Source organism: Crinia signifera, chromosome 1, assembly GCF_055691185.1.
Source record: "Crinia signifera chromosome 1, ASM5569118v1, whole genome shotgun sequence".
In the NCBI taxonomy this organism is placed as follows: Eukaryota; Metazoa; Chordata; class Amphibia; order Anura; family Myobatrachidae; genus Crinia; species Crinia signifera.
Window position 1 is genome coordinate 47,702,634 of NC_139217.1, and position 21,967 is coordinate 47,724,600.

Consider the following 21,967-nt stretch of genomic DNA (forward strand, 5'->3'; position numbering starts at 1 on the left):
TGCCACGCATACTCGGGTATGGAAACTTTATTTGCGCAACTCTGCGAACCAAAATGGCGGCCATACTATCCTAAAATGGTGTGTGTGTAACTCGACTTCCATAGTATGCATATCCCATTTCCAGCAGTCAGGATCAATACTTTACATTTTAAACTTATTACCTACATGTACATCCTTTTTTATATCCAAAGTGCATAAACCAGTTCCTCAAGTCAGTTCTAAATAGAGATGAGCGCGTCTGGATTCTGGGAATCCGGACACCCCCGAACACCCCCCTATCAGAGCGCGTTCACGAGCCTGTTTGGGTTTTGCCTTTCCGGCGCCCGCGAGGTTACCGCTGTCGGATCTCGCGAGATCCGGACAATGTCACTAAAACGTCACTATATGTATATAAGGACAGCTGAGCGGGAGCCACGTTCACTCCAGTCTAGGAGATTGAACAGTGTGCACGTCTGTCTGTCTTCCCTGGCGCCCGCCCGCGTGCTCTCTCTCCGCCCCGCTGTGCAACCTGCGTGGTGTAGTAGTTTTAACTACTACACTGCTGATATATTAGTGACAACCTGCTGAGTCTGACTGTGTTAGTTTAGTGTAGTGTAGTGTGGTGGTACACTGACAGAATCTGTGCTGTGCTGTATATTATATATTTATCCCTGTAGTCTGTGCCTGTGCCTCATATTATACCTCCCAACAGTCCCGAAAAACGTGGGAATGTCCAGGTTTTCAGGGACATTCCCGCGTCCCTCCCGTGGCCGGCAGTGTCCCGCGGCAAGGGGGGGGGGGGCTGTTGGGAGTCCCCCCTGTCCGCTGCTGAGCAGCGTTGAATAAACACTGAGCGCATGCGCACAGCTTCTATTCCCGCAGCCAGGGGGCTGGGGGCATGGCTAGAGGGTTCACAGAGCCTCTGGGTCATGCCCCCATAGCATCAAGAGGGGGGCGTGGCCTCGCGGGAGAGCCACGAGTATAGGCCATGCCCCGAAATTAGGCCATGCCCTCGAAATTTTCGGCGCGTCTGCGGCACGCAACACTCTGCCCCTCCTCCGTCTCCCTGAATGTTGGGAGGTACGTCATATAGATTGATTTACCTGTCCTCCAGTGTCCAGCCCCACTCCCACTCTCTACCACCAAATTCCTTAATAATAATCCTTTTAAATTTTTCTGTGTCTGCTGCTGTGTGACTAAGCTGGAACAGGGCAGTACAAGTCTCACCTCACCAGTGCCGGCCACACGTCAGTGCAAAATATAATTTTTACTTTAGAATAAAGGGGTTAATAAATAATACTGATTTATTAATAATCCTTTAAAAATTTTCTGTGTCTGCTGCTGTGTGTGTGTGTAAGCCGGGAGAGGGTAGTACAAGTCTCACCTACTGTACCTGTGCAGGCCACAAGTCGGTCCAAATGGCAAAATATAATTTTTATTTTACAATAATAAAGGGGTTACTGACTTCTAAATAAATTCCTTAATAATCCTTTTCAATTTTTCTGTGTCTGCTGCTGTGTGACTGTTAGCTGGCAGAGGGTACTACAAGTCTCACCTCACCCGTGTGCACACCGCTGCTGCAAATTAATCAGTGCTGCAAAATACTCAATCTAATTTGTTTGGACAATAAGGGTTACTGACTTAAATAAATTCCTTAAAATCCTTTTCAATTTTTCTGTGCCTGCTGCTGTGTGACGGTTACCAGCATTACCAGGTATTACCAGCAGATGAGCGATGTGGTGGACAGCTCTCTATAGCATTCTGCTATGGAAAGTCATCCACCCCCAGGGAAATCGATAAAATGGGCCACAATTTTCGGCCAGCGATTTTCCCCATCACCCAGTGTGCCACGTGCCACCTTAATGCTGTGTACACACGGGGGCGATAGGGGCTGAAATCGCCGGGAATATGGTCGCTCATCGACCATATTGCCAGTGATTGGAGTGTGCACCAGCGATAAATCGTTGGGTGCGCGCTCCCGTTTTCAGCCCCTGAATGGGCGCTGGTCGGAGGAACATGCTCCTCCGACCAGCGACATCCCCTGCCTCTTCACCCAGCAGTGTTTACATTTTCATCTGCGACCATCTCTGGTCGCAGATGAAAACGGGACACGGGGCAATATGATTGCTGAGCAATATATTGCCAGTGATCATATTGCCCCCGTGTGTACGCACCTTAAGATTCCAAAAATTTGCCTGACTTTCTCGAATTTTGTAACCATTAGATAAATCAAGAAACACTAACAGGTTAGACCATTTTTGGGCTGTTATGAAATCTTTTGGGTCTATTCATGTAACACAGAAAAGCCCTCTATCAGTGATAACCCGGCTTTTTGCCATGGTCCATTGTCAAGTGATTAGTGTATACTGTACAGATGGAGCGCCTCTCATTCTTGCCCAGGGATCGCCAAAATCTGTCCACTGTTGATTGCCGGTGGAGAGGCGCTCCATCTGACTGGGATGCACGTGCGTCTCACACGCACACACGTCCCAGTTTCCCGTCGGCGGGGGGGGGGGCGGGAACCCTGTCTGTCTCCGCTTCAGGGAGACGGACAGGGTTAGGGGGGGTGCGGCAAGGTGGTGGGGACCCGGGGCGACCGTCGGTAAGGCGGCGGGGACCCGGGGGGAGCCCCGTTGTAAGAGGACGCGCGCGCATCTCGTGCGCGCCCTTCCCCTTACGACGGCTGGCAGGGGATGGCGGATGGCGATTCTTCCGCCATCCCCTGCAAAGATTACTCCTGCTCCATCTGTATATCACTTCTCCATACAGTAGTTTCATAGTAGCACGGAAAGCTCTGCTTTCTCTTTCGTTTCAAAAAATGTTTGCCAACAAGGCTCCAGCCTGGAGAAGAGCAGAGTAGAAAACCACCCCCCTCATTGTGTGCAATTTCCACACTCCAAAAAATACTGGTAGATTAACTGCCCTCTCCCCCCACCTTAGTGTGTAAGGGGTAAACTTACAAAATCTTCTAGAAATTAAACCAATCAGCATCCAATCAGATTCTGTCTATCATTTTCTAGGATGCAGTAGAGAAATAAAAGACAGAGTGGGGGATGCTCTAACATCCGCGCCCCCTTACCGCCGCACATCGCCTACATAATAATTGCATATGCTCTAACATATGCGATAATTATGGCAAAGGACAGCTCTTGCGTTAAGAGCTGTCCTTTGCGGTAAGAGTCAGCGGGTCCCATCGGGTCCCGATGGCTCCCCCCTCCCTCCCTACCCGGCGCTGCTGCTGTGCCGGGCTCTCCGTCTCCCTGCACCCAGAAGAGGATCATAGTGCAGGGAGGAGGTCACAGGTCCGGGCAGCACAGCACTGTTCGATGCGGGGCGGCGGGGGTCGATGCAGGGGGGGGCGGGGCGGCGGAGGGTCGCGGTAGAAGCCCATAAGCTTCTATGGGGCATCGACAGATTTTTCTGCCTCCCAAAATGTGGTAAAAACCCAGATAACGGGGTGTTTACTGCATTTTTAGTTTAGAGAACCTCCCCCAGTGTCTGGTTGGTTGCGCTGGGTAACATTGACGCTTTTTAATATTAGCAGCTTTAGTAGATTTACTCCTAAGTGACAGTGTGTACATGAGTAAAATAGATAAGTGGTTCTTATCTGCTGTCACATTCTATGTTTCTAGGCCCGTTCTTTCTGACCCTTCTCCATCATCAGCCAATCATAGAATCCCAGGGGGGGGGGGGGGGGGGGGGGAATCTGCTGGTTGGTTGGTGCTTCAACTCCATCCACTGAATCTCTTTCCAATACTTAGGAAATAGACCCTTAAGTATTGAAATGATTAAGACATTGGTTCCCAAACTGTGTGCTATGGCACCCTGGGGTTTCCCCGGGACACTTACAGGGGTGTCCTGGGTTGGTTGACTAGGACAAATTTAAATTATTTATATAATAGACAAAACCCATACCTCCCAACTTTGGCAATCCTAAAATTGGGACCTGCCTAAGGCGCAGCTGTCCCGAAAAGGTGCGGAACTAAGGGCAGAGTGGGCAGGCCTTTGGTAAAGGGGTTGGGGCCTAGTACTGCGACCCCCGTCTTTATCATGGGGCTTCCCAGTTACTCTCCTGGCAACTGGGCAGCCCACGCCCTCCCTCTTCCCTTCACTGAAGAATTCTTCAGTGATAACCACTATCTCCAGCTCCCCCAACTATTCTTTTTCTACATTTTCCAATAAGAAACTTTTAGCCTAGGGATACCATGAAAAAGATTCTGATAATCCAAGGTGCCATAATTCAAAACAGTTTGCGAGCCACTGGATTAAGAATATCATGATTTTAATTTATATGCTGTGAATCTTTGGACAAAAAATATTTATTTTTAAAAAAGTGGGAGTTTCGAAAATAGTTTTTGAACAACGATAGAACAGATGTATTTATAGAAGATCTACTGCTGGCAATAACAGTTTCGAGTGACCAGTACATCTGTGTCACTATTTCATCTTCCATGGTAGTTTAAACAGGAGAAGAAAAGCTTTTTCCAGTTCAGAGCACTGCTGCACACCCTGCAGAGATTGAGTAGACTTGTAATAACTCACAGACCTTTCACTTTCATTTTTGGAGAACTGAAGAATTGCATTGTGACCTGAAAAGTGGCTGTATGAATTGCCTAGAACGCTGCTGACATTTAGCAGGAAAAAAAAAAGATATATGTCCTATTACAGACCGAGAGGGGATGTTAATAAACCTACCATATACTATGAATCATGGGCTTTAATCGTCTGCTGGAGCAAAAAGAGAATGTGAAGTTTTGAAACTTTTTAAATACGGCAAAAGTTTGATTTTGCATATGCAAACTTTCCTAGCCTCCCGGTATGCCTGGAAGGCTCCCGAAAATGTAGCTGCACTGATAACAAACTGATAAAAAATTATAACATAAAAAAAATCCTACTTTAACATAATTAGAATTAAGGGGGTCATTCTGATACGCTCAGAAAGCTGCGCCGCCCCGCCGAATCTCCGCCACCCCCTGTCCCGCTCCGCTGTACCCCCTAGCAACCATCGAATGATTTCTCCAGGGCTCACTAAACTTAACCCTCTTATCAAATTACTCTTACTAAGTATAACTACAATACACATAATGAGGTGTATTCAATGCCGCAGCGAGCGGCCAGCGAGGGGGTTAAACAGCGAGGATTGCAGAAAACCAGCGATCCTCGCTGTTTAACCCCCGCGCCGGCTGCTCGCTCTATTCAACGTTCCGGGGAAATTCTCGCAGTCACAGGCCCGCGAGAATTCCCCAAAACAGTGAGATCCGCGGCTAATGCAGAAAACTCGCTGTATTTAGCCGCGAGTCTCGCTGGTTCAGGAGCCGCATAAGCCGATTTCCCCTCGCTCAAAAAATGGAGTGAGGGGAAATTGGCGTATGAGGGGGGGGTGCGTTGAATACTGACAGGGTGAGTGGTGACAGCGAGCAGGAAGCTCTGCTCGCTGTCACCACTCGCAAACAGCATTGAATACCTGCCATAATGTTGGATTCAAACTTGTATTGCAGCAAAATTGAGGAAATATTACATAGTGACATTTTTTTTGAAGGGGATTAGAAAAAAAATATTTATTTTCATTGTATCATTTTTTTTTTGTACAATTGCATCTTAAAAGATGACTCTAGCAAATTCACTTCTCAAATGCCTTCTCTACCAAACTCTCCCTATTCATACTCTCAATATTAAAGTCAAACAAATGAAGAAATATTTTTGCACATTTCTGCCCAAAAAAATGGTGTTTGCTCCCACACAAATAAAAACTTGAATAACTCATCCCAAACAGCACTTGCAATTTAATCCCTGAAAATGCAAATATATTTGACATCCCTGTCTGAGCAATTCAAAGGCGGAAATAGAAATTTGTAATCATTTATTTATTTACCGTTTCTTATATAGGGCAGCATATTCTGTTGCACTTTACATTTACAAACTGGGTAGCAAGAAACTGACTTAGAGGAAGGAGGGCCATTCTCGCACGCTTACAATCATTGCTGCAAAACATTTTTCTTTATCCTATTACTCATAGGATACAGACAGACTTGTGCATAATTAACTACTCCCTCGCACACTCCTCTGGGAGTTGGCAGCGTGGTTGGTGCAGGGGGCGTGGCCACCGGAATATGGGCTTGGTGTGGGTTTGGTTGCGCTTTAACATCGTCATGGCTCCTCACAGTTATATAGCTGGGCTATGATGCTATTAGAGTAGGGTAGACAAGTATGGAGTTTGGTTATTTTTAAATGGTTGTCCAGACATCATTGAGGAAATCACATTTAAGCCCCATATACACTAGTCTACCTGTGGGACCACCAATATCGTTAACGATATTGATGGTGACGGAGATATTGTGGTGACGGAGATGCCGGCTGCCGCCCAAATGCCCCCCCCCCTCCGCCGCCACTGAATTCCTCATTGACATAAAAGGGGATGTGTAACGAAGACATGCATGTCTCCCCCCCCCCAATTAAAGTTAACCCCCCAACCCTGCCTTACCCCTCCGCATGCCGCTTCTGTTGCAGGGACAGATCTTGTCTGGTCCCGACTTCCCTCCTGGCTCCTGCTGCTTATAAAATTGACCCTCACACAATGGCTGCCCCTAATAGCAGACCGTTTTTAAGGATGCTAGAGAATCCTCAAAAACTGTCTGCTGTATGGGGGCGGACATTTGTGTTGTACTGTTCTCATTAGCAGCAGGAGCGGGGAGGGGAGCCTGGACTGCCGGGACCGCCGGGACCGGCGCCCACACTTACACAGCGCTTCCCCGCCACCACTGTGTCTGCAGAACTATCGTCACGTCACTGGGTGTTCCTATGGGTGATCCCAATCCTCGCTGCCTCCCCCCGGCATGCCCCAATACTTGGGAACGGCTCGGTGACTATGCAAGAAGGGCCATTCTGAGCGATATATTTAAAAAAAAAAAATCGGTACTCTTTACCTAGAAGGGCGCCCACGATTTTGATCTCTGGCATCGCAAGGTAAAAAATCGCGTCGGTCGCATCGCATGTGACCAAAAAAATTGCATGCGATGCGACCGACGCGATTACCGCGATTTCCCATAGGGAACAATGTTAAATGTCCCAATTGACCCGATTTTCCATAGGGAACAATGTTAAATGGCCCACAGAGGCCAAATCGGCACCCTGAAGTGTGAAATGGCCCCCCCAATTGTTAACGCCACCCCACGATCAACGTCAACCCGAAGCGTGGCGAGCGCGGCGAGCCCGCGAGGGGCGGCGCTACGCGTCCTACGACCTTTTCATACCCCCACTATCCACGTCGGCGTGGAGTTGAGAATAGAAAGTGTGGCGAGCGTAGCGAGCCCGAAGCGTGGCGAGCGGACGCGGACACCTGTGAAGCCCGCGAGGGGACGCGGATACCTGTGAAGGTATCCGCGTCCCTCGCGGGGCTCGCTATGCTCGCCACGCTTCGGGCTCGGTGGCTTGCTACGCTCCCCACACTTTCTATTCTCAACTCCACGCTGACGTGGATAGTGGGGGTATGAAATGGTCGTAGGACGCTTACCGCCGCCCCTCGCGGGCTCGCTGCGCTCACCACGCTTCGGGTTGACGTTGTTCGTGGGGTGGCGTTAACAATTGGGGGGGCCATTTCACACTTCAGGGTGCCTATTTGGCCTCTGTGGGTCATTTAACATTGTTCCCTATGGAAAATCGCGGTAATCGCGTCGGTCGCATCGCATGCAATTTTTTGGTTGCATGCGATGCGACCGACGCGATTTACATTTTAACATGTATTTCTATGTAAAATCACGGGCATCGCATCGGTCGCATAGCATGCCATTATAATGGCATGCGATGTACATGCGTTGCCCGCGATGGGCGCCCTTCTAGGTAAAGAGTACCAAAAAATCAAATAATGCGTATGGTGCTTAAGTTGCCTGTGTTCCACTGACACAATTTAATTACATTTGGTATATTTTTAAATGTTTCATCACTGGTTCAATGAGCCAATATAAAATAAATAAATAAACAATAGTAATCGCAGCGTACACCAATCAGCCCGTACTAAGCAGCCAGGACGGGCCTCTAAATATATGTGAAATGTTTTTTTTTCCCCTCTCTTATCACCATTAGCCATTTTCACTGGATAGAGATACAAAATAACTAGCCTTTACAGTGAGCCATTAAACTGTCATTTGGGCAACTGTGCATGAAGAGCCATCAGATAACGGTCAGTGCTAGAGCAGAACAGAGTTTGTGAATCATCCCTGTCTTCTCTGTACTTAAATCACATTCACCACTGGAGCAGTCAAGGGTTTTATTAAAGAGAGGAGCATTCATCTAGAGCCATGTATCAAAAAATGAGAGTAAATAAAAGCCTCACACTTTCCCTATTTCTTTTCATGTAATATTTATCATAATGGAACCGTAACAAGGGAACAAATGTAAGAACGAGGCGCGATAACAAGCAGGAAGATACAAGGCTACTGACCATGAAAATATAGAAAGAATTTTTTTACATTTTTGGGGCTTTTATTTTTCTGTATCCATTGCAGCCGTAAAATGATATAATTAGTTTCAGTCTAGTACGATGGCTTAGTAAATCAGCCCATAGTATGTGTTCAGGTACAGCCTCACATGCTTGTGATGTGCTAAAGTATTAGGGCAGCCACAGCTGGCGGATCACTTTATCTGAATAGAACACTGAGATTTAGGGGGTATCCAATCAGCTGTAATTATTTTTTGTCCATTAAAAATTACCGCTGGCCAAAAACAGCGATTTCTTTTTGACCAGTGGTCTTCAGCGGGTTAACCAATTATAGGCCATTTTTATCGGCTGAAGACATGGATTTGAGTTAAGGAGTAGATGGGTAGTTGCGACAATTATATCAGGCACCAGGTAATAAAATCAAAAAAGTTTTATTGTACAAATACAGCAAAGATATAAAACATATAAAATGTAGAAGCTTCTTACCCCTAAGGGTATACCTTAGCACTGGGCAGGTCCAATGGATTAGAGTAGGCTTAAACTGGCGCCCATTCCCTCCGCAGAAGTTAAGTTTCAACCCTTGTGTCATTGCTGAGTGCATAAATTGTAAACCCCCATGTATTCCTTTACCAGGGATTAATTATGATTAAGTTATGCATTCTTAATTAAGGCCCCCATGCACTATGCCATTTGGGCTTGATTTCACCCGATTCCAGTGTATTGGACCGACATGTCGGGTGAAATTGGCCCAAATAGTATGTGTCTGATGTCGGATCCGATGCGAGGTCCCATGTGCATCGGATCAGACCCGGAGATCATACAGTAAGTGCTGCATGTAAGATCTCTGGGTAAGACCCCATCCCGGCGGCAGGGAGCAGGGATCGCATGCGATAGATCCAGGGCCGGCAACGATATAAAAGATCCAGGGCCGATGCAGGGCACCGGAGCGCCCCAGGTGGGGGTTGGTGCGGTGCTAACCCCCGCCACAGATTGATGCTGACAACGACCAGCACGGGGGGTTGGGTGGTTGACAGCAGGTATTTCTGATCGGGGGGGGGGGTGCTTAGGGGTAGTTATGCTCACTCACCTGCTCCCAGCTGCTTCTAATTCTTCCTGCTCTCCTCCGCGGGAGCTTTGCTGCAGCTGCTACTTCTGCTCAGTACCGCCCTCCAGTGGCCGATGCCTAAAGCTGCCTAGTGGTGGCGCCGGCCCTGGATAGATCGCATGCAGATGGGCTGCTCAAGGGGAATTGGATGTGACTTCCTGTAGGAGAAGTCGCATATTGCCTTCTCTACGGACCTTTCCTCTAATAGGCACTAAAATTGGGCAAAAGCATCAGGTCTCGTTGATCACTGTGCAATGATGCAAATTTGCATTCAGTCATTAAAGCTCATGTCCACTTTACAAACAAAGAGAAATGGTATACGGGAGGGTGGACTTGTCTCCTGGAAGTCCTTGTTGATGCCCCAAAGTTTAGAAGCCTCCTGGTCACTCGAGGAGAGTAGATAGGCATGTTATACATTCTTAAAGGGGAAGAGATCACATCAAAAATACTATCCAGTTCCATGCTGACTAGGACATTGTTACGACCTCTTGCACTTAGTAATAGGGTGGAGTAGTATGTACTGTAAGTGCGACCAATCTACAGAAAATGCATATCCACTCTGATCACAAAAACCCCACATCTACTGGTAGATCAGTTAATGGTGTTTGACCACTGGGGCAAATGATGATGATAATGAAGATGATGACAATTAATGCCCACCTCTGATTGGATGAATGCTTGAATTCCTCCCTACTATAATATTACTATATTGTAGTGTCACTGCTGCAATCTATTTGTATTATTACATTAAGCGTACAAAGCAAGAAAGTTCTGTACAGTCCTTTTAAAGGGCAAGACAACAAATGTGTGTGTAAAACTCAATTAATATTTTCATGTTGTATTTGTGCCTTGCCTAATTTACTGTGAATATAACTATTTTAGTTACTAATGTCCCCATCGCTACCAGGATTTCTTTCTTTCCTCTACACATTCTTTACTGCCCCCCTTTATCCTCCTCTCTCCCCACTTACTCCCCCCATCAGTTTATCCTCTCTCCTCTGACCACCCTTTATATGAAGAGATCAAAGTGCGAGAGCATTAAGCATAAGAAAACCATAGCATCTCCAGTTGGCCAAGAGAGGGTGATGGTAATCCTGAGCACAATTATTGGGAGAGGTACTAATCCTTGAAGAGTGATAAAGTAGAGAGATAAAGTACCAGCCGATCACCTAAAGGTGCCCATACACGGTGCAATGAACTCGGTGCTTTTAGTACTAGATTGCATAGCATCTAATACAAGAAGCATACAATGTGCTACAGCCAGTGGCGGTTTTTGACTATGTGCTGCAGGGCTGCAGCCCCCACCCCCAGGTAAAATCTGCCACTGGCTCTGCCTAAAGTGAAGCCAGATGCAGTCTGTGAGACTGGCTTCAATGTGACTGGCAGTGACTTCCTATTGGAAGTCCGACCTGCCAGTCACTGAAGGCATCCCATCGGGAGGTGTGTCCTTCCTCCGGGATGCCTCTATGTGCGCAAATGTGCAGTACGCATGCGCAGCACCGCAGCCCATACTGCGCATGTGCCGGACCCGGGAATCTGATTAAGCCTTGGGCTTGGGTCATCGCATGCACAGTATGTATAAATTTACTGCGCATGCACTGGCCCCATGTAGAACCGATCCGGAATGTGTGGGGACCCGGCGCTAGGCAGCGGCAGTGGAGGGGGGGGATCCCGCATTGGGGCAGACCCGTTCCTTGAAACGGGTAAGAGCCAACACAGACTACACCATGCTTTTTGTACTAGATGCGATGCAATCTACTACTAAAAGCATGGGCTGCACAGACATTATGTGCTGTGCGATGAGATGTTCACAGGAGCGCGCATCTCATCGCACTGCCCTGTCGCACCGTGTATGGGCACCTTAACTCTCATGTCACATGCTGTGTTTAAAAAATGACAGTTATGTGCTAGTTAGCTGGTACTTTATCTCTCTCCAATGCTTAGTACACCTTCCCCTGATTGGGTGTTAATAATTTACGTCCTTAGCGTTAGGCTACCACTAATAGATCACACTGTTCCTGGTACTACTCATCTGAGCACATAATCATCTGTACTCATATAATAATCTAACCTAGTAAATCACTCAGTAGAGGGGGGATGAGGTGATCTCAAGGGCACTGGTATGACTGCCTTTGCCACCATAACAATGTGTCACTAGAGAGATTTCTTAAATTGCACTGTGGACAAAGTTTAAGCATCGCGGGTAAATATACCTGCAAAATTAGGTTGAAAGTGCCTATTACTCCCCTTCCGGAAGGACAACGCTTGGGACATACCCACCAAGTGGAGCCCCTGGAGATGGTGTTAAGCTGATGGGGCCCACAATTGGCAAATCTGAGAGCTTTCCAGGCCCCAAAGAAACCTATGGAGCTACAGCTGCAGATGAAAATGGGGGGATACCAGCAGCTATGGGAGCGATCTGTTGTGGCCCTACCTTCATAGATTCAGGCGATGCTTAATATTTGTGGGTATCCCCTGAAAATGGGTATTTTTTTAGGGACTGTGCTTCAAATATTCAAGGATAATCATCCCCCCCCCCCACTTTCTTAATAGCCAAATCGGGCCAGTCCAAAAAGGGGCAGAACTAAGGGGCAAGTGGACGTGATCTCGGGTAAAGGGGTGTGTTCTACTGCCAAGACCCCCGCTTTTATCATTTTCAGAGGCCTGTCCAGGGCTCCCCTAGCGCTGGACACCCCTAACACTCCCTTCCTGCACTGAAGAGATGCTTAGCGGTCACCAACTGCTCTGCTGAATCTGCAGCTCCCTCCAACTGCCCCCCCCCCCCGCCCACGTGACATTAACGCTCATGGGAGGGACAGCGGGACAGTCTCCAAATAGTGGGACTGTCCCACTGTAATTGGTTGGTTAGATGGGAGGGCACTAGGCTTGGGATGGTGAGTTAGATGGGGGGGGGGCACTGGGTTGGGGGAAAGAGTATAGTAGCACTGACCTGGGGATTGCTTCTCTGGCTCCTCCATGATCCCTGCTGGAGTGGGGAGCTGCCAAATTATGTCCCCCCGATAGGTCTGAGGATCAACGCTACAGTTGGCAGGGCTGGGGCTGTGGCCAGTGCCGGGGGGAGCCACCAAGCTCTGCGCAGGCCTTATGATCAGTGCTGGGTAAGCTGTCAAGTTGCTGTCAGCAATGGAGCCGGCGCCAGGGAGGAGCCACCAAGCCCCTTGTGGGGTTTTACGATCAGTGCCGGGGGAGCCAACAAGGCCAGTTCCTTTTGGGTCTCACAATCAGCATTGGAGCTGGCATGCTGGTGCACGGGGGGTGGGGTCTCACACTCACATACACCATCAGTAGGAATTGGAAAGGAGAAATGACCACAGCCTCTGCCAGGGGCAGGGGAATGCTTGCTGGGCCATGGGGCCCCCAATCCCTTGGACCCCATAGCAGCTACATCCCCTGCACCCTCTATAGTTACAACAATGAATAGCATCATTGTTTTTAAGTACCTTATTTACAGAGAATCTACTTCAAGTATTGTTCCGTTCATATAATTTCAGAGGAGATCTGCTGCCAGATGTGGAGGGACTTTCAGCGCTCCCATGTAAATCACGGGCGGAAGAGCAGCTGACCTGGGCCCCTCCATCACGGCACGGGCAATTAGTACCCATCCCTCTCCGAACCACTGGTAATGCCAATTACATTATGAAAAAAATGACTGGATTACAAAATTGTAGCTCACAGCCATAACAAATGATTTACTGTAACACCCAACGGGTTATTTGCAATACAGTACATACATTTGTTGGCAATGGCATCGGGATCCTGGTGCATGGACAGAAGACCAACAGAGGCATCTGATGCACAGAATCACAACAGTGTGCTAAACCTCCTCCCCTACCCCCTAACCTTTCCTACTTGCAGCCTAATCCTAACCCCCCCCTGCAGCCTTACCTTAACCACCCTCGTAGTGTCTATCCTAAACCATACCACCCCATAGCCTACACATAACTGTACCTTCTTAGTACCTAATCCTAATCTACTCTCCTCCCTCTACCTCAATCTATCCTCCCTATACTGCCTAATCCTAGGCCCTTGCCTCCCTGCGGCCCAACCCTAACCAGCCCCTGCAAACTTACAGTATGTTTGGTATGATGATCATTTCGATTTAGGCGCTCGTATTTTAAGCGTTGTCGGAGTTCCGGTACCGGGCTTCTGACCATTGACATTATTCTGATTGCAGCACATCCCGAACGCATTCCATTTTTTGGACCTATCTGCATATACATGAACTTTATAGAAAGGGAAATCCTGTTGGTTTATAAGTCAAAATATCAAACAAATAAAATTAAAAACAGGTGATGTTTATCATGTTACATTCCGAAAATATAATGATAGTACAGTAACAAAAGAGTCACTTCAAAGTAGCAACAACAGTTAAAATAAATGCATTTGCCATTTCTATATTTTTGTGAAAATATTTATATTCTTGAGTTACTCTTACTATATTTTTCCTCCTTTTTTTTGGAACGTGACTTTGAGATTTGAAAGCAAGCCAAATATTACATTTCTAATAATAATAATAAAAAAATAATGCTAAAAAAACATAGTTATATTTTTATTTTTTGCTTTGCTACAATACTTCATTCGCGTTCCCAAATGTAAACACGTTTGATCTTGCCTCTATGTGCACCCTTCGTTCTAGTTCTGAGCGCTTTGCTGGCTGGCGTTATAAAAATAAATGTAAATATAATCTTACCCATTGAAAATTGTTAAACTGGCTCTTTAATGAATGATATCGGGAGATGTGTGGCAGAATATGGGCGCTGTATTACTTCTTTACACTAACCCCGTACTTCAGGTACAAGATATGCAAGTCGCCCCTTTTTTATTTATTTTTTTAAAGGCTTTTGTAAACTGTGGGTAGTTGAGTCTGGAAATATGCAGCTGAATTGAACACGGGTCTTTTAGCTTGTTCTTTTTTAGAAAAGAAATTCAATTAAATGGGATTTTCGAACTTTCAATAAAATTGTACTCTCCCCTTTTAAAGATAAGAAAACTTGAGTAGCTAAAGGAAGCTTTATGTAGAATGGATATATCCACTTCTGCTAAAAGTATAATCCTAGTTTAGTGCACAATGCAGACAACAGGAAATCAATGTATGTTGAAATCAATCTGAACACATAAAAAAGAAACAACGTAACAGCAAAATATCAGAACCCAACGGATTAAAAAAGTAGCCAAGCAGTAGGCAAAACGCACTGTGTAGGTAACAGGAATGTTCCTTTATTATTTTATGGGGTACTTATTATAGCTGTTTTAGAATAAGGAATACATTCATTTAAACCTAAAGGCCATAACATCAAACTGTGATTCTAAGACATTTGTATTTATAGTTTCTTAAGTTTTACTATTTTAACTTTTTTCTACCAGATTGCAATTTTATTAATATTCTTATTTAATATTATTTCATTTGACTGTATTGGAAAGTACGGCGGAATGCATAATAAGGATGATAATCAGTATTATGATGAATAATCTCTCTCATTATTACTATACGTAGTTGTAGTCTTTAATAAAGTTTTTCTTCTGCTGAAATCATTGAGCTGCGGAGGTTCCCTCTCTTGAGTTGATGTTCACTAATATCTCGTCTCTACACATTTGGTTCATGGGAATGACGGTGTATCGGATCTCAGTATTAGTCTCATTCTGTGGCTGTGGCTCGTCCAATCAGCTAGGACTTAAATCCATTTGAGTCAAACCTGATTCAAACTAATATTTGGTGACCCTATGATCAAGGACGGGGTTAATGACACCCAGTGCGGCCAATAGCATATGTCTGGCGAAATCATCTGGAAAGGCGGCATGACCTCCTGAAAAGGGGGCATGGTGTAGAAGTAGCCTTTTGTAACACTCTCACTGATGCCTCCATACTCCTTCCTGAGGGTGTGCACTGCGTCACTGGAGATGCCTGGCTTGACCCAGAGACTCTTACTGCATTGCCGGCTCGTTTTCAGTGATGTAACCCATTGCTGCAATATAATGTCACATTGCAGAACCTGGCTCCTGTCACTGTGCAGTAGCCATCAGTCTTGGGTGACACCCAGGTTCTGCTCGCATCCCTCTTGAGATGGGTGTGGATTATTAGACAGTGTCCTGATAGACAGTCCATAGGTCTACCCCATAAGGTGACATGCATTAGGTAACAGGGTCAAAAATTTGACAGGGTCAAAAGGTCGACCTGCAATAGGTTGGCAGGGTCAAATGTCGATAAGGTCAAAATGTCAACATGGACAGGGCCGCCACTAGGAATCCATACATGTGCGGCTGCGGGGGTGGACGCATATTGACCTTTTCATATGTCTACTTTTTTCATGTCGACATTTTAACCCTGTCAAAATGTTGACCCTGTCAAACTATTGAATGACTCACTATAGATATATCAACCAGTTGTAGATCGATCAACCAGAACCACTTGTGACTGCCTCTTATTCCACTACTCACTCTCAGTCCTGACCATCGGGTGGTCCTCTGAATGCAGCTCTGGAACATAGAGGGTTATTCTGTTTGGTACGGTGGGACCATATACGGGCGGATTGGTTTTTTTTTTCATCTGCGCATGCGTATCTTTCGCAATGCGCATGTGTGGCGACCTCACACCGCTCACGGACGGGTCTCTCCGTGCGAAAAAACCTGTCCGCAAGAACACGGTCATTGTGGGCGGCATGTGGGCGTTTTTATGGGAGCGGCCGGAATACTGAGGAAAACTGGGCGTAAACATGGGCGTACACGGGGGTGTGCACCAAAAATGTACGGTTCTACAACCACCTTGATCGGTGAACGCGCCGTGCATTTTGGACCAAAAACAGGCGGACGCCAAAGATAGCTCCAGACCACCCCTACAGATACCGCATGAGAGCGGACGCCTGGGTCTGCTAATTAACGCAGATTACTACTCAAACACATACCACCTGAATGTAATAAGCAATGCTGCAGTCTATTAAGTGGAAACCATTATTTCACTACCTGCAAGCCACACACAGCCCTCAAACACATTGGAACCTTATCTTTCTACACTACAACATGTAAAGGTTGGTTTCATTTTAGGTAAGATTCATTCTAAGACCTGATTATATATGTCAAGGTCAGTGGCGCCGGAACGGGGGGGGCAAGGGGGCAGCTTGCCCCCCCCAAAATTAATGAGGCGCTAAAGCAGCTGGGCGGGCGGGCGGCTGATTAAGCTTGATCCAGCCTCCCGCCCGTCCGCCTATGTAAGCCCCAGGAGAGAAGGGGTTAATGGCAGAGCGGGGACGGAGAGAGGGAGGCTGAGAGGCAGAGCGGGGACGTCAGCGTGACCCCCGCTGACCTCCCCGAGTAGCACCGCCGGGCGCGAAGAGATAGCTGGCAGCTGCTTCAGCTATCTCTTCTCTTTCTGTTACACAGCGTGGAATACAGTGGCCGCGGGACCCGGGTCATCAGGTGCAGCCAGCGGCGGCCGGAGGCTGGAGCACATACTGTAGGTTAAACTTTTTTTTAAATAAATCTCTTCTCATTCTTGTGACGTGCTGCAGCTCAGTCTTATGTCATGTGATGGCTGCTGACATTAAATAATGCATTTATTTTCAATCGTCTGCCTAAAATATTATGAATAATCTAAAATTAAAAAAAAAGATTATTCATAAGTTATTGTAGGCAGAACATTGAAAATAAATTCATTATTTAATATGCCAGCAGCCATCACATGTCATAAGACTGAGCTGCAGCACGTCACATTAAAGGAATTTGCCCCAACAGCACTTAAAGTGCTTGTAAAGTTAAGAGTATCCCCTTATAAAAAAAAACATGTATATGCCGCTGCCCGGTGTATAATGCCCACGTGTATATGCCGCTGCCCTGTGTATAATGCCCATGCGTAAATGCCGCTGCCTTGCCCACGCATATATGCCGCTGCCTTGTGTATAATGCCCACGCATATATGCCGCTGCCCTGTGTATAATGCCCATGCATATATGCCGCTGCCCTGTGTATAATGCCCACGTGTATATGCCGCTGCCAGTGTGTATAGTGCCCAGGGGTAACATATAGCAATTTAGGGGGCGCCAAAATGAGATTATATCTTGCCCCCCCCAACCTAAAAACGTTCCAGCGCCCCTGGTCAAGGTAGTTATTTTATAACCATCTACACCCATTCAGAAAGTGTTTTTGTATACTTTAAAAAGCAGGACACTCAATTCACAGAAGTCGACATGTGTCAACTTTTTCACTGTAACACAAACATACCAGTTTTTTCATAGGAAAAATACACATAAACCACGTCTAAGAGCAACAAGGATGTTTTTGGACTTAATTTCTACTTGCAATGGTGGAGCAATGTCCTAAGGCCATGGCCACTATTTTGCACACAATCTGTATATTTTTTCCCAAGAACATATGTGCACTGTGGCGTACGCTCAGATATACGGAGGTGTCGGTGTTAAAACGAACGAGATCCGTCCGTGCACTTTGGCGTACGCTCTGATGTACGCCAGCTATCGGTGGCTAAGAGGGAGATCCGTCCGTACACGGTGGCGTACGCTCAAGTGTACGCCACTCCCCATTGTCGGTGTCTGCGACCGTCCGTGTGCGACTGTTCTGTGGGTGGACTTTCGCTCACCGCGAGCGTACGGGAAACGCACGGTGAGACGGACCGTACGTACGTTTCACCGACCTAACCAGAATAAGGCCCATTATGTAACTCACCAACATTACATAGTCAAAGTGATGTTATCTCAGTAAATAAGTTCTGAGATAACTTTTCTATAATGGTATCATGCAAATAAGTAATATCAATCCGTTGCCTTGTTTCTTATGGACACTTGCATTTGAAGGAAGTTATAGATTTGTAAGTATAGTATAACTAGAGGGAGTTGAGAACAACCAGGTAAGATGTGTATCAGTGGGGCAGATGTATTAAGCCTGGCGAAGAGATAAACTGGAGATAAAGTGTAAGGAGATAATGCACTAGCCAATCAACTCCTAACAGACATATTTCAAACACAGTTGATTGGCTGGTGCATTATCTCCTTCCACTTTATCTCAACTTTATCTCCAGTTTATCTCTTCGCCAGGCTTAATACATCTGCCCCAATGTTAGCTACATGGATTGTGAAATTAGTTACAAGAAAACAAACACTGAAATCCACATAATTTAGGAGCAGGTTTTGGAGATGATGATCCATTTATTGATTTATTAATTTATTTATTTTCAGTTTCTTATATAGTGCAGCAGATTCCGTTACAGTTTCTTATATAGCGCAGCAGATTCCGTTACAGTTTCTTATATAGCGCAGCAGATTCCGTTACAGTTTCTTATATAGCGCAGCAGATTCCGTTACAGTTTCTTATATAGCGCAGCAGATTCTGTTACAGTGACTTATATAGCGCAGCAGATTCCGTTGCGCTTTACAATAGTAGACAGTGATAAAACAGACTGGGTAACAACAGACAGACTTGGAGGGAAGAGGGCCCTGCTGCAAGCTGACACTCTATAGGGCAGGGCTCAACAAAACCCGGGGGCCAGGTCGCCATGGTGACCAGATTCTGCTTCCTGGCGACCAGATTTGCCAGGAAGCAGAACCCCTGGGCAGAGTGGTGGCTTGAATTATGGATAGCAGCAGGCCCCGCAGTGGGTTATACTGTTATATATAACAGCCAGCGCAGCAGCCGGCAGAGCAGTGCACAACTCTCCCGGCTGCCAGGAGATGGACAGGGAGAGGCAGGGAGAGCTGGCAGCAGCGTCTGCTTAATTAGCGGGTCCCCGTGCCTGGTTATTCTATCAGCACTTACAGCAGCCTTGGGTGCCCCTGTTCTCAGACAGGTAAGCAGATGGCCCCACGGTGGGTTATACTGTGCAACATAACAGCTAGCACGGCAGCAGCTCGGTGCACAACTCTCCCAGCTGCAGCTGTATCAGAGCCGGTCAGCACTGAGCACGCCTATCTCAAAACTCAAGCACGGAGCTGCAGCGGTAGCTCCTGATTGGTGCGTGAGCCACCTTGACTTTTGTAATAGTCGCGCTACGGACCTTCTCTGATACAGCGGCAGCCGGGAGAGTTGTGCACCAGTCTACTGGCTGCCGCCGGGCTGGCTATTATATTGAACAGTATAACCCACCGCGGGGCCATCTGCTTACGTGTATGCTAAATGGGGCACCCAAGGCTGCTGTAAGTGCTCCTGATAGGATAACCAGCCACGGGACCCGCTACTTATGCAGAGGCTGCTGCCAGCTCTCCCGGCCAATCTCTCCTCCTGGATCCTCATCCATGACCCCGCAATGGTGCCTGGTATCAAGCCAGAAACCCATAGCAATGAACATGTAGGTAAGCAGCACTTATGTGGCATAATATGTCATGGGCATTATGGCGTGTGGTATTATTTGTAATGGGCATAACAATGTTTGGTTGACTGTGTAATGGGCATTACGGTGGGTGGTATATGTAATGGGCATTTCAGTGTGTGGGATAATGTGTAATGGGCATTACTGTGTTTGGTTTACCCTGTATTGGGCATTACGGTGTGTGGTATATGTAATGGGCATTATTGTGTGTGGCATAGTATGCCATAGGTTTTATGGTGTGTGGCATAATGTGTAATGGGCATTGTGGCATGTGGTGTAATATGTAATGGGTATGTGACATGTAATAGGCATTATGGTGTTACTTTTTGACGCACACTGTCACTATTTTTTTCTGGCTCCTTCATTTTCATTCTGGCTCCTAGATTTTTTACAAATTTGTCAAACCCTGCTATAGGGACAGAGGAGGGAAACACAATGACAGGTACCATTAATAGAAAAGCAGTCCCATCAAGTTACAAGTCCAGAAGGGAAGCTATATAGCTATGGAACTTAAATATGACAGGCTTGCCTGAAGAGGTGAGTTTTCAGGGAACGCTTGAAAGTTTGGAGACTACTGGAGAGTCTTATTGTGCATGGAGGGCATTCCATGCACAATATGACACAAAATGGATTGCAGTGGAGAGAGTCTGTTCTTGGGAAGACTGTTAGGAGACTATTGCAATAATCAATGCGGGATATAATGAGTGCATGGATAACAGATTTAGTAGTGTCTTGTGTGAGATGGGTGATCCATGCAAATATAATGTCCTAGATTACCTGGAAGGCTGCATGAATCTTGTTATAGGTATCTTTTCTCATATGTAAATGAGGCATCTCTATTTTCAAATCAAAATCAGGTACCATCGTAATGCTATTATTTGTATAATATTCATTAATATGATGAATATTGGGTCTAGTAGAGTTTGTGAAGAGCTTTGACCTTTTCAGGATCAGACCCTTTCTCACTCTGGAGGCTATTAAATTTCTTATTTATGCCCTTTCATATCTCTGACCATTGGAACCTCTTGTTCTCTGTTCTTACTCTCTTATGCCTACACCCTCACAAGTCTATCCTGAATGAAGCTCCTTGTTTCATCTTCCAATGTTATCGGTCTCATTCCATCTTTCCTCTCCTTTAACTCCATCTCAGTACTACATCTAGATTAACCTCCTCAATCACAGTTTTCAAGCGCTCATTCTATTCCACCTCCTATATCTCAAATCTTCTAGTCTCCCTGCTCTTAATTTGATTGTCAACTTGCCTAATCATTGATTACTTCCTCCCACTCCCATATTCAAGACTGTCTTCTACTGCTCTTCTCCTCTAGAACTCAGTCGCTTGCTTTATGTCTATATAACTCCAGCCTCCTATTATGCAGTCTCCAGCCAATTGTGTAAGTATCTACTGCTGGAGGTATAAGACCTGGTAGTATCCTAAGTATCAGTGTGTGTGTGTGTGTGTGTGTGTGTGTGTGTGTGTGTGTGCGTGCGTGTGTTGTACAATAAGGGAACAATGGGTGGCTTTTGTAAGCAAAAGACCCTCACAGTGGCTCTAGAGGTCTTATACAATTGTGTTGGAGTTCTGTAACAGTTTGGCAGGGGAACTGAGGTGAGCCTGTGAGATCGGTTTGTCCAAAACCATCTCTAGTTAAAACTCCCACCAAGGAACAGATACTGTAACTTATGAAGTTTTACAAAAAGAGATAAAATTGTTAAAACCGTTCAAACATGCAAAAGTGACCCAATAAATAAAGACAGTTCTAAAGCGATCTCACTAATAATGACTACTGTAAAACATATATTAAGGTTATATGGCTAGTTTAGGGGTTACAAAATGTTAAAGGTGAAATTAATTAAGTAGATAATCCAAAAGTCATGGTAGACTTGCAGTGATTTACAGTCTCTACATATGCTGCTACAAACAGAATGACTTCATAGGTATTGACACCAACTCTTCTCCCATTCCCTCCAAGGACCCACGAACTGCAACAGGTACTAGAGTTGCATGTTGCCTCTGCTCATCATGTTAAGTGCTACACAACACCGCCAAACATCAGTTGTGCCCCATATAGATTGAGACATTTCCATACCTCCCAACGTCCCTTTTTTTGGGATGTTCCTG